At 51.3% G+C, this 12,359-nt stretch overlaps 1 protein-coding gene across 3 annotated transcripts in view; it reads right to left on the reverse strand.

Annotated features, from left to right (window-relative positions):
* Positions 1 to 12,063, reverse strand: part of Dennd2a (DENN domain containing 2A) — a 75,073-nt gene extending 63,010 nt beyond the window's left edge. The window contains exon 1 of one of the 3 annotated variants that reach the window (XM_069996910.1): positions 11,947 to 12,063. The gene's annotated coding sequence lies outside the window, so the exon portion shown is untranslated. Of the gene's footprint in view, positions 1 to 10,637; positions 10,801 to 11,382; positions 11,504 to 11,946 lie in introns of those variants that run through there. The other 2 variants (XM_069996911.1, XM_069996909.1) reach the window with 2 other exon arrangements.
* Positions 12,064 to 12,359: the final 296 nt, after the last annotated feature.

Genomic DNA, 12,359 nt, shown 5'->3' on the forward strand with positions numbered 1-12,359 from the left:
AGTCACACAACCTGAGCTTTCTGGGGATCTGGGAAGATACTAGCAGCACTTCAACAGGAAGATGCAAAACGCTGGCTGAAGTTACACCAGGTCACGGCCATCAGAAGGTGCACCATGTCCTTCCTTCAAGAAGACCCCCGAATAACTCGGGGCTATGTTGGGGGAAATCCATGGAGAGATTACTGTGACAAACGACCACATCAAAGTCACGTGTGGCTTTTTTGGTTCTTAGCTGTGGCTCTGCGTTGGAGAAAGCGGCTCTCCCATCCCCTTCCGGCCCCTGAGCCTGGGGGAAGGACACGTGGGTGAAAACAAGAGGCTGCATGTGCAGTCTGACCACTAGAAGGAAGACCGACTCCTTTCCCATCCCCCTGTCTATTTCTGGGAGTCATTTGCCTCAGGAAATGCTAAGCCCCTTCTCCCAGGACCCTGGTGGGAGTGACGCCCACACGGGCTGTCCCAGCCTGCCACATCCTCCTGCGGGCCACGGCCGCTCTGCCCTGGGACCCGCGGGGTCACTGGGAACCTGGCCTGCCAATGACAAGTGCTCTTTAGGAGTCCCGGTCTGTGAGGACACTCAAAGAGGAAAGGCTAAAAAAAAAAGAAAAAAGACACAAAACTAGAAAAGCTCCTGCCATGGAGATGCTCCGAAACACGAACACAGGAAGGTGACAGGCAGGAAGTCAGGACTGGAAATGATAACACTGGACCGGGGGCTTTGTGGCTTGCCTAGCGCAGCTGTCAAAACCCAAGGCTCTCACACTGGGAAGGCGGCTCAGTGGTAGAGCGCTTGCCTAGCATGCATGAGGCCCTGGGTTTGAGTCCTCAGAACCACATACACAGAAAAAGCCAGAAATGGCATGGTGGCTCAAGTGGTAGAGTGCTAGCCTTGAGCAAAAAAGAAGCTCAGGGGCAGTGCCCAGGCCCTGAGTTCAAGCCCCAGGACTGGCAAAAACGAAAGAAAGAAAGAAAGAAAGAAAGAAAGAAAGAAAGAAAGAAAGAAAGAAAGAAAGAAAGAAAGAAAGAAAGAAAGAAAGAAAGAAAGAAAGAAAGAAAAGAAAGAAAGAAAAGAAGAAAGAAAAGAAGAAAGGAAGAAAGAAAGAAGGAAGGAAGGAAGGAAAGAAGAAGGAAGGAAGGAAGGAAAGAAGAAGGAAGGAAGGAAGGAAAGAAAGGAAGAACAAACAAACAAAGCAAGGCTCTGTCCAGTCTGCACTCGTTCACTTCTCTACATTCCCACAAAGGCACTGCCTCAAGCTGGGTACACGAGTTACATGTTTTTGTCGTTGCTTTTTGTGACAGCCCTTGGGCTTACAGTTGGACCTTATACTCTTGCTCGGCTTTTTCACCCACAGCTGGAGCTCTACCCTTTGGGGCTCTTTCTGGCTTTTTGCTGGTTAACTGGAGATGAGTTATTTGGAGCTGACTCATGCCTGTAATCCTAGCTACTTAACTAAGGTGAGATCTAAGGATTACAGTTCAAAGCCAGCCCAGCCAGGAAAGTCTGTGAGATTCTTATCTCCAATTAACCAGGAAAAAGCCAGAAGCAGAGCTGTGGATCAAATGATAGAACATCAGCCTTAAGTGAAAAAGCTAAGGACAATGCCCAGACCCTGAGTTCAAGCACCAGTACACACATACACATACACATATACACACACTACTCAGATTTCTCTGCTGGGGCTGGCTTCCAATTCTGGTCTTCAGATCTCAGCCTCTAGAATAGCTAGGATTATAACAGGGAGCCCTTAATCCTACTTTTGTTTCCATTACAGACCGGGAAGCTTCCCCATGCTCTGTGGAGGCTGATGATTCCAGGCTAGCCAGGAAGCCTAGCGCGTGTCGGGGTGAGACAGCCCTGGGCTCCAGCGCGGAGGTGGGGTGCAGTGACCTGTTCTGGCTCCCTCTAGTCAAAGCAGCCAGTCCGCTCTGCCTCTTCATCCTGCTCACCAAGCAGGCAACCTTCAAACTGCTGCTTTGTGACTTCTTCCCCACCCCCTCCTACCCGGGCTGTTTTGGACTGGACGCACCCCAAGAACTCTGTGCTCCCCACCCCGCAAGTCTGTGCCTGCAGCTCATCTCTCAACAGCTGCTTCAGTGGAATGCACCTGAAATCCAGGTCCCCTGCTTCCCAGCTCACTCCAGATGTGCTGCCCCTTCACTAGCACCCTCTCCCTTTCCTGTCCTCCTCTTCCTTCCCTCCCCCTCCTCCTCCCTCCCCACCCTCTTTGGCTGGCTTCTGTTCTTTCTTTCCATGAGCAGAGAGTTTCCAGGCCTGGCGTGTGGCCAGCACATTTGGACAAAAGGCAGCAATCTTCGAGGGAGACGTCATCTCCCATCTCTGTCCATGGGGCCAGCATGAGCGGGCCCAGCGGAGGCCACTGCCCTGCTCTGGGAGAGGGGCTGGGGATGGGAAATAGCACGGGAGCTAGAGCAGAGGGTTTGCAGGGAAGCAGAGGCCTGCGAGCTGCAGGATCTTCCTATGTCTTGGTCATATGGATACTAAGAACAGCGCCTGTATGAGACAGGGGAGAGGATGCAGTGAAGCCGGGCTCACGCCTGTGATCCTAGCTTCTCAGGAGGCTGAGATCTGAGAATCGAGGTTCAAAGCCAGCCCAGGCATCAAAGTCCTTGAGACTCTTATCTCCAATTAGCCACCAGAAAACTGGAAGTGGTGCTGTGGCTCAAGTGGAAGAGCGCTAGCCTTGAGCTGAAGAGCTGAGGGACAGCGCCAAGGCTCGAGACTCAGAGTTCAAGCCCCATGATCAACAAAAACAAACAAGGATGCAGTGAGATCGTACCAGGAAAGCTGTGCCGTGACAGGTGCAGCGAATGTCTCCGCTGACCTTACCAAGTCACACGAGTAATGAGACAAGTTCCTGCACTGAGAGAAATGAATGGACCTAGAACTAATGATGCAGGTACAAATGGAGAATGCATTCTCTCATACACAGGAGCTAGATCTAAAACATACCAGAACATGATAAAGTACACAGGTCTCACACCCAGTGAAAACAAAGGAGGACACTCTGAGTTTTGTTTGGGGGTTTTATTTTTTTAGGTGCGGTCGTGGGGCCTGAACTCGGCCTGGGCGCTGTCCCTCAGCTCAAGGCTAGCGCTCTACCACTTAAGCCACAGCGCCACTTCTGGCTTTTTTCTTTTTGCTTATGTGGTGCTGAGGAATCGAACCCAGGGCCTCATGTATGCAAGGCAAGCGCTCTACCACTGAGCCACCTTCCCAGCACCAGGAGGCGCACAAAGGCACAATGCCTCATCATATAAAATAGTATTTATCAAAATGAACGCCAGGAAATGGAAACAAGAGGGTTTTTTCCCCCTTCATTGCTGTTTTTGTTTTCTTTTCTTTTGTCTTGTTTATCTGTCTTTGGGAGAATAAGCAGAGGACATAGAAATGGTGGGACAAAGGGTGAACAAATACAGCAGTGCTACTCACTAGACAATATGGTGAGAATGAGCTATACAACTTCTGTGAGGGGATGGGAGGGAAAAACTGGGAGAAAGCAAGGGAAGGGGGGACACTGTCCCTGACCTGTGTAATTGTAACCCCTCTGTACATCACCTTTACGATAATAAAAAAATATTAAAATATTTTTTAAACAATTCATAAACAAGCTGGGCGTGGTGGCTCACGCCTGTAATCCTAGCTATGCAGGAGGCTGAGATCTGAGGATTGCAGCTCAAAGCCAGCTTGGGCTGAAAAGTCCCTGAGCTTCTTAGCTCCAATTAACAACCAGAAAACCGGAAGTGGCACTGTGGCTCAAAGTGGTAGAGCACTAGCTTTGAGCAAAGAAAAGAGCTCAGGGACATTGCCCGGGCCTGGAGTTCAAGCCCATGACCGACCCCACCCCCAAAAAATTTTATAAAAAAAGAAAACAAACAAGATCCTGCATTGATGATAATAATAACAGGGTGTCCCAAACACCAAAGGGCTGCTTACTCAAACTCAGTTATTTTTAATGTATTTAAAACTTAAACACGTTCTCAAACAGGGCCAGGAGTTCAGCTCGTTGAGGAGGACACCCATCTGGCGTGTTCAAGGAGCCGGCTCCACCTCCACCACCACAAAGAATGAAACAGCTCTCTCAGAGAGATGGCTAGGTGACTGCAGGGTTTGCAAAAGTTGGCTCTGAAGTTATCCCGGGAGCTGACCCTTCCCGCGGCAGCTGCTGTGGGGGAAACCTGGGCAGGGATGCCCTCAGCCTCGCGGCGGCAAGGCAGGTGGGACCACCACTTTCCTGGGCGCAGCCCGCTCTCTTGGAGCCCCCTGCAGAGCTGGCTGTCCTGCTTCTTGGAGGAGACCCCATTTCTTTGTTTACTAGCTGGACTTGGTGCTGAGTACTCTCAAGTTGTGCAACACCTGGGAATGTGTTCATTTTGGGGAGCTTTGTTTTGTTTGGTGCAGAGGCTGAGGCTTGAACTCAGGGCCTCGCTAGGCTTCTTCTGTTTGTGGCTGGTGCTCTGCCACTTGAACCACACACCCGCTTTTACCTTGTTGCTGGCTCATTGGAGAATAAAATCTCAGAATTTGCCTGGTGGTTTGCTCCAAACCTGGATCTTCAGATCTTAGCCTCCAGTGTAGCTAGGACTACAGGCATGAACCACCAGAGCTGGGTTTAGCTAAATTTTGAGGTCTGAGGAATGAGCTTTTACTTATGGCCTCATTTAGCTAATCTGACCCAGCACAGATGGATTCGAAACTAATCTATACAATCATTTAACAAGCCGACCGTGGTGTGAGGTGCTGTGGGAACTCCACAAGTAGAAGGATCATCAACCAATGGCATTTTGACATTTTGACAAATGGCACAAACGTATCGGTGCACTTCCATTTGTTGGTTTGTAAAAAATTCTTGGTGGGTCTCATGCTCGATGGCAGGTGCCCTACCATTTGAGCCATACCTCCAGCTTTTTCTGCTTTATTTCAGATAGGATCTGATGCTTTTGCCGAGGGCCACCTGTAACAGTGATCCCCCTACTTAACACCTCTTGAGTAGCTGTGATTACAGGTGCATACCACCATACCCAGCCTAACATTTGTTTTGTATCCACCTTGACTTCATTTCATGAAAGAAAGGTCAGATGTATTAGTAAGGCCAAGAAGCACAAGCCATTATATGTATCAGGAATAAGTTTCAGCAGATGGTTAGGGATGAAAGCCAGATTTCAGAGGCGAGGGGAAGGAACACAAGGACTTGTCTCCTGGGACTCTTCCATTCGCAACGCCTCTCTCATCATCTGCTTTCTTTCTTCCTGCAATAAACTGGCAGTCTGAACCTCAAGTTGTGTGTGTACCTTTCCCCCATTTCTCTGTACTCTGTTCCAGGAATCTTGGCTGCCCCAAATTCAGGGAAGGGGAACCTGGGACCGGAGGTTCTCTTGGCCGTCTCTGTAGTACCAGAATCTCCAAGTGAGGCTGCTTGAGAGGCCGCTCTCTCTTTCTCCTCTCTGACACTTTTTCCCACCCTGTTAGATGCTTCAGCCAGCTGCAGGGAGGTTATGGATTAAACAGAGTGCACTGATCTCCCTTTGAAGTCCTGGGAGCTGGTGTGCGTTTGCTGATTGTCACAAACAAGGAAAAGGACCGGATATAAATAAAGGCTGACAGTCACAACAAGATGTCTTTGGATTGGATGATCATATGCTTCATTCCAAGTCTGAACAAATCCCACCTAGAGCTCAGAATACTAAGTAGAGAATCCCCAAATCCCCAGAGAGCCAGAGACGCTGCCCAGACAAACAGACCCAGAGTAGGAGGCCAGATTCTTCAGGAAACTCCCCTTTTCCCATCTGCCATCCTCACCAAATCTGCTCAGAGGGCAGACTCCTCCTACCCACAGGGACTGCAGATTCTGAGGCCCAGGGTGCCCTGCGGCACCTACCCAGGAACCACACCTGAAGATGGAGGGTTGAGGCCAGCCAAGGCAGGAAAGTCTGTCAACCTGTTATCTCCACTGAAAAGCTGGAAGTAGAGCTGTGACTAAAGTGGTAGAGCTCTTGCTTTGGGCAAGAAAGCTAACGTGCTGGGTGCTGGTGGCTCATGCCTGTAATCCTAGCTACTCGGCAGGCTGAGATCTGAAGATCACGGCTCAAAGCCAGCTTGGGCAGAAAAGTCCCCATGAGACTCTCATCTCCAATTAAGCATCCAAAAAACCAGAAGTGGAGCTGTGGCTCAAATGGCAGAGAGCTAGCCTTGAGCAAAAAAGCTCAAGGACAGCACTCAGGCCCCAAGTTCAAGCCCCAGGACCAGCACACATATCACACACACCAAGAAGAAAGTTGGATTTTATATGTTGCCTTTTCACATTTAACAAACCTCAAAATAATAAATCGCCTTTCTGAATGTGCTGCACTATAAATTTTAATTTTCACATAAACTTAAGGGGTTGGGAACAAGTTGGTAGAGAGCCTGCTTTGAGTTCAAATCCCAGTACTGATCACATAAACCCCCCAAAAACTATAACAGAAATTCACAATAAATTCAGCGGGGGAACCAGGGTGGGCTGCTTAGATTATGGAAAGAGAAGTAATGTAAGTTTTTCAAGACTATCAGAATCTCATTTTCATAAAAGCCATCACTGACCAGTTATTATGTAAGAAATATTTGGCTTTGCTACTTCAATGTAGCAATTCAACTTTTAGATACGTAGCATACACAGACATACAGAGATGTTAGAACCGGGCTTGGTGAGGGTTTGTGACATCATCTTCTGTAGTAGCTAAAATCAGAAACAACCAATTGTTGGAAGTGGCGCTGTGGCTCAAGCAGTAGAGCGCTCGCCTTGAGCTGAAGAGCACAGGGACAGCGCCCAAAACCAGAGTTCAAGTCCCATGACCAACCAAAAAAAAAAAATTACTTTCTGGTGTTTAAAAAAAGAAAGAACGAAAGAAAGAAAGAAAGAAACAAACAAACAATTGCCTAGAAATAGATCATTTGTTAAACAAATTAAGTCGATCTATAGAAAGCACCTCAGGCAGGGGCTAAAAAGGAGGCTGAATATGTATGAATCAAAATTGCTCCCATAAAATATTATAATCACATGTTGCACAAATGCATTTATTTTGGTAAACAAACATCTGCAAAGAAAAAGGAAGTAGGAGGATCTGACGTGCACAGCACCAACCAGTGACTGACAGCCTCGGAGATGGGCGGGATGGGAGGGGACAAGATGTCACTTTCATTCAGATTCTTGTTAACATTGCTGACATTTTTTACAAAAAAACTTAACTTTCATAGTTCACATGTAAATACAGACATATATGCAAGTGTGTATATATATAAACTTAAAATTACAAATAACTTTTTTTTAAGAAAGCAAAGGAACAAAACATGCCTGTAATCCTAGCTACTCAGGAGGCTTAGATCTGAGGATCTCGGGTTGAAGCCAGTCCTGGCAGGTAAGTCTGTAAGACTCTTATCTACAATTACCACTGAAAAGCTGGAAACGAAGCTACGGCTCAAGTGGGAGAGTGCCAGCCTTGAGTGAAAAAGCCAAGCAAAAGCGCAAAGCCTTAGTTCAAGCCATATAGTGCTGGCAAAGCAAACCCAAACAACCAAACCAAACCAAAACACCACAAATGATCATTTTCCACAGTTGAGCTGTTAAAAAAGGAAGTTTCAGGCTTACTTCTCTTGCAGCCCTGCTGGCCTGCCAGCCAAAGCCAAAAATATCAGAAGCCAAAGGTAAAGCAGCAGCTTGGGAGGGGACGGGGAAGAACACCAGGCACTGACAGAGCACAACTGACTTTTGCCCAAATCAGACACTGACTGTAACAAGGACAGAAGGCAATTTGTGTTTTTCAACACTGCAGTCTTTAGAATATCACACGTACGGAACTCAGTGAGCTGCTCGGCTCCTATTACTAACAGGGCAGACGGGCCTCACAACCTCTCTGCTGGGTGACCAGTGGGGGTTTCTTCACAGCCTGAGGGCCCCATGCCTTTTGAGGAAGCCAGTTGGTTCTGGTGGCGAAGTCTATACGTAGCCACATTCGGCTGATGGGCTGGGCCCAGGGCCTAGAGCCACCAAGGAGCCAGCCATGTGGCAGTGGAGTGCCACATGTGAAAAAGTCTGCAACGATCCACCCAGGATTTCCACCAGAATCTCTCCAAAGACACCCTACTATTCAGAGCAATACCAGAGAAGGAACCCCATAACCGCCAAGTCTTCCTATAGCATCTAAGTTATACAGAAGGAGTGCTCTGTGAAGACTGGGGACAGGGTCCCAAGACCAGGAGGCGCTCCTCTCTGTGCTCAGTCTTCTCATGATTGTTCAAACAGACTCTCAACCTCGGCTGTATCTTAAAATCATCTGGAGCCGGGCACCAGTGGCTCGCGCCTGTCATCCTAGCTATTTAGGAGGCTGCGATCTGAGGATCGTGGTTCAAAGCCAGCCTGGGCAGGAAACCTTGGGAGACTCTTATTTCCAATTAACCACAAGAAAACTGGAAGTGGTGCTGTGACTTAAGTGGTAGAGTGCTAAGCTTGAGCTGAAGAGCTGAGGGACAGAGCCCAGGCCCAGAGTTCAGGCCCCAGGACCAACCAAAAAAAAAAAAAAAATCATCTGGACAGCTTGAAGAACTATGAATATCTAGCGTCCTCTCAGATTTTGCTGTAATCAATCTAGGATGGGACCCAAGCATTAAAAAATTCCCTTCCCTGGAACTGAAAATATACGTATATCTATATCTATCTCACTATAGCTAGCTAGATAGATTGATAAATAGATATAGATATATTACTGGTAGAGTGATTGCCTAGGTACTAGGTTTGATTCTCAGTAACAAACACATTCTCTCTCTCTCTGCTGGTGGTTCATGCCTGCCATCTTAGCTACTCAGGAGGCTGAAATCTGAGGATCAAGGTTCGAAGCCAGATTAAGTAAGAAAGTCCAGGATCGGTTCAAGCCCCAATACCAGCACACACAAAACACTGGCTAGGTGCAGATTAATCCTGCAGATTCTCTGCTTTCCAGACACCAATGGGCCAGCACTGAGGAAATACAGCTTCCCCAAGTCCAGTCAGAAAGATTCCCACCCTCCCCCTGCCCTCCTGGGGAGAGGATCACAGACCCTGAGTCCCATTCTGCCTGCACAAAAGGGACACTCTGAATTGACTTGCTAATCTGAATGGAATCCTAACATGCTGCTCCCATTCCCCCATTTCCTTTTTTTGGGGGGGCGGGGGGGGGAGGGGGTCGGTTGTGGGGCTTGAACTCTGGGCCTGGGTGCTGTCCATGAGCTCTTCAGCTCAAGGCCAGCGCTCTACCACTTGAGCCACAGCGCCACTTCCAGTTTTCTGATGGTTTATTGGAGGTAAGAGTCTCATGGACTTTCCTGCCTGGGCTGGCTTTGAACCACGATCCTCAGATCTCAGCCTCCTGAGTAGCTAGGATGACAGGTGTGAGCTACCGGCGCAAGTCCATTTCCCCTTAAACAGTATTTCTGAATGTGAAGTCCTACCCAGCCTCACCACCAAAGTCTCTGTCACCAACCTACAGACTACAGACGACCGGCCTCCGCTTTCTTGGCTGGAGATGTTGGAAATTCTGCCCTATACATTCCTGGAAGTAGATCTCCCTTCTGCCTCCACTGCGGAGCCAGGGACCACAATCTCCACCCATAGGCTTCCTACAACCCAGTGCCTCAGGGCCTTGTCCTGGCACCAGTGATCCTGCGCCCAGACAGCCACAGCCCTCAGAAAACTGGTCTGCCTCTACTCCTGAGGAACACGGCATAGGAAGCCAGTCATGTGGAGATTTACCTTCCCATCTTTTCTTTTTGTTTTTTTTTGTTTTTTTCTGGTTGTAGGGCTTCAGCTTTGGACCTGGCACTGTCCCTGAGCTCGTTTGCTCAAGGCGAGTGCTCCATCACTCTGATTCACAGCACTACTTCCCATTTTCTGGTTAACTGGAGATAAGAGTCTCCAGGAAGCCGGGCGCTGTGGCTCAGGCCTGAAATCCTAGCTGCTCTGGAGGCTGAGATCTGGGGGTCACTGTTCAAAACCAGCTTAGGCAGGAAAGTCCCTGTGAGACTCCTCTATCTCCAATTAACCATTCAAAGAGTCTCATGGACTTGCCTGGCAGGGCTGGCTTCCCAACGGGATTCTCAGATCTCAGCCTCCTGAGCAGCTAGGATTACAGGCATGAGCTACCTTCCCATCTTTCCTAATACAGACAATGAAGATTTCCTTCCTTCCTCCCTCCTTCCCTCCCTCCCTTCTCTACTTTTGCCTTTTCTTATCTATGTTTATTTCTGCTTTGTATGTACAATAAAGATTTTTTTATGTTACTCTCAAGTCTTTACACAAAGTTCCTCTGATAAACTCCCAGATGAGTTCAATTCCAGGAAATAAAATTGTTCTGAAATTCATTTATATGCTTTCTGTTGTCTCAAGGCCAAAACTTTGCAATCCCAGTGTGTATTTTTTTTTGTTGTTTGTTTGTTCCTGAGCTGCCAGAAAACTTCAGGCCAAATTCAATGTTCCAGATATTGCAATCGGCTTCCATTCAGGCCTTTCAAAACGTCTACTCTTTTCACTTTGTTTTCTCCTGAGCAGTTTTCAACTCAGGGTTAACCTACCTCACCCAGTGCTCAACCAAACCCCTCCCCAGGGGCCTACCTCGCGGTGCCTGGACGCCGTCCATCCCTCCCTGCCTCTCCAGGGCTGGCTCGGCATCTTGCACCCTGGCCTGGTTATGGCCAAGTCCGGGTCTCCTCAGCCTCCAGACCTCCATCCCATGACCTGAGGGAGCTGATGCATCGTTTCTGCCTTGGGGAACTCCTCCTCCTCACAGATCTTTCCTTGTTTCTCAGAGCTGCCTGGCTGGTGAACTACCCGCCCCCCCCAACTCCTCCCCCCCCCCCCCCCCCGTGGCCACACGTGGCTCTCCACGCACTGCCTCTCTCAGTGACTTGACTTACACTGTTCCCTCAGCCCCAACCCTCCATGCTGCAATTTCTTAGCAGAGGTTCCAAGGGTTCAGCTCAAGTGTCTTTTTCCCTGGGGACTTCTCTGCGTTTCTTGGGCTCCGTGGCACACAGCAAGCCAAGATGTCAGTTCTTCCAGTGCCTCTACCACCCAGCCCAGGGCTGCGCACCAGACCTCCGGCCAAACCTGCTTCCAAAAGCCTCTGTCAGCTGGGCTCGTGCGTGTAATCCTAGCCACTCAGGAGGCTGAGATCTGAGGACTGAGGCTAGCCTGGGCAGCCCATCCCGAGACACTGGTATTTCCAATGAACCAAGAAAAGGCCTGGAATGGAGCTGTGGCTCAAGTGACAAGAGTGTCAGCCTTGAGGGAAAAAGGCTATGGGTCACGGCCCGGGCCCCAAGTTCAAGCCCCAGAACTGGGGGCCCTCCCTGCTTACCTTGACTTCCTCTGGCAATTCTGCTCCCATCCTAAGCTGCCCACCCCAGACGGGCACTTCCAGTCTTTGGGGTGTTGGAAAGGGCGGCGGCAAGGATTTCTTCCACCCTCTCTAATCGCCCGCGGCACTGGGTCTCCCAAGCCACGCCAGCCCAGCCAGAGGTCACCAGGCCTCCAGCGAGTGGGGTGGGGGGACTTCCAGAACTTTCCTCGCTCCCACCACGGCCTGGGGTGGGGACAGCCTGGGTCCCGTGCGGCTCCTCACCGCAGGATCGCCGGGCTGGGCTCTGCTGGGGGGGGCAATGCGGATCTCAGCGCCCCCCCACCCCCGCCCCGCAGGCCCCGACGGCGTCCGGGGAGACGCTCCCGGGCTCCAGCTGCTCCCCGCCGCGTCCTCGGGGAGAAGCGAGGGGCCCGCGGCGCCCGCTCCAGCCCCCGCGGGCCGAGGGGGGGGGGGCGCGCGCCTGCCGTCGGGGTTCCCGCCACGGGCGCAGGGCGGGGCCGCCCCCTCCTCCCAGCTCCCCGCGGGTCCCGGGACCCCCGCCCCCCGGGGCCCCGGCCCTACCTCCCCGCGGGCGGCGGCTCCGCGGGCTCCGGGCTGCAGCTCAGGGACGCCCGGGCACATCGGGGCGGGCGGCGGGGGTCCGGGGCTCCATGGCCCGCAGCGCCCCGCGCCTCTGTGCGCGCACGCGCGGCCTGGCCGGCCGCCGGCGACCCGCCCCCCACGGGGTCCCCGCCCCGCGCGCTCCCGCCGGGCCCCGCCGAGCCCCGCGCTCTTCGTCCGGCGGCGGCGAGCGTCGGCCGTGACGCCGCGCCCCCTGCGCCCGCCCCGCCGCGGCAGTGAGCTAATCCGCAGCTGGCGGGCGCCCGGCCGGTTGCCACGGCAACGCCTCTCCCAGGGCCGCCGCCGAGGGGCGCCGCGGTAAACAGGACCTTCTGCCGGCCGGGCCCCTCGCCTTCGGGGCCGGGGCGAGGGCG

This window comes from Dipodomys merriami, unplaced genomic scaffold (genome assembly GCF_024711535.1).
Source record: "Dipodomys merriami isolate MVZ:Mamm:240054 unplaced genomic scaffold, mDipMer1.0.p SCAF_5, whole genome shotgun sequence".
NCBI lineage: Eukaryota > Metazoa > Chordata > Mammalia > Rodentia > Heteromyidae > Dipodomys > Dipodomys merriami.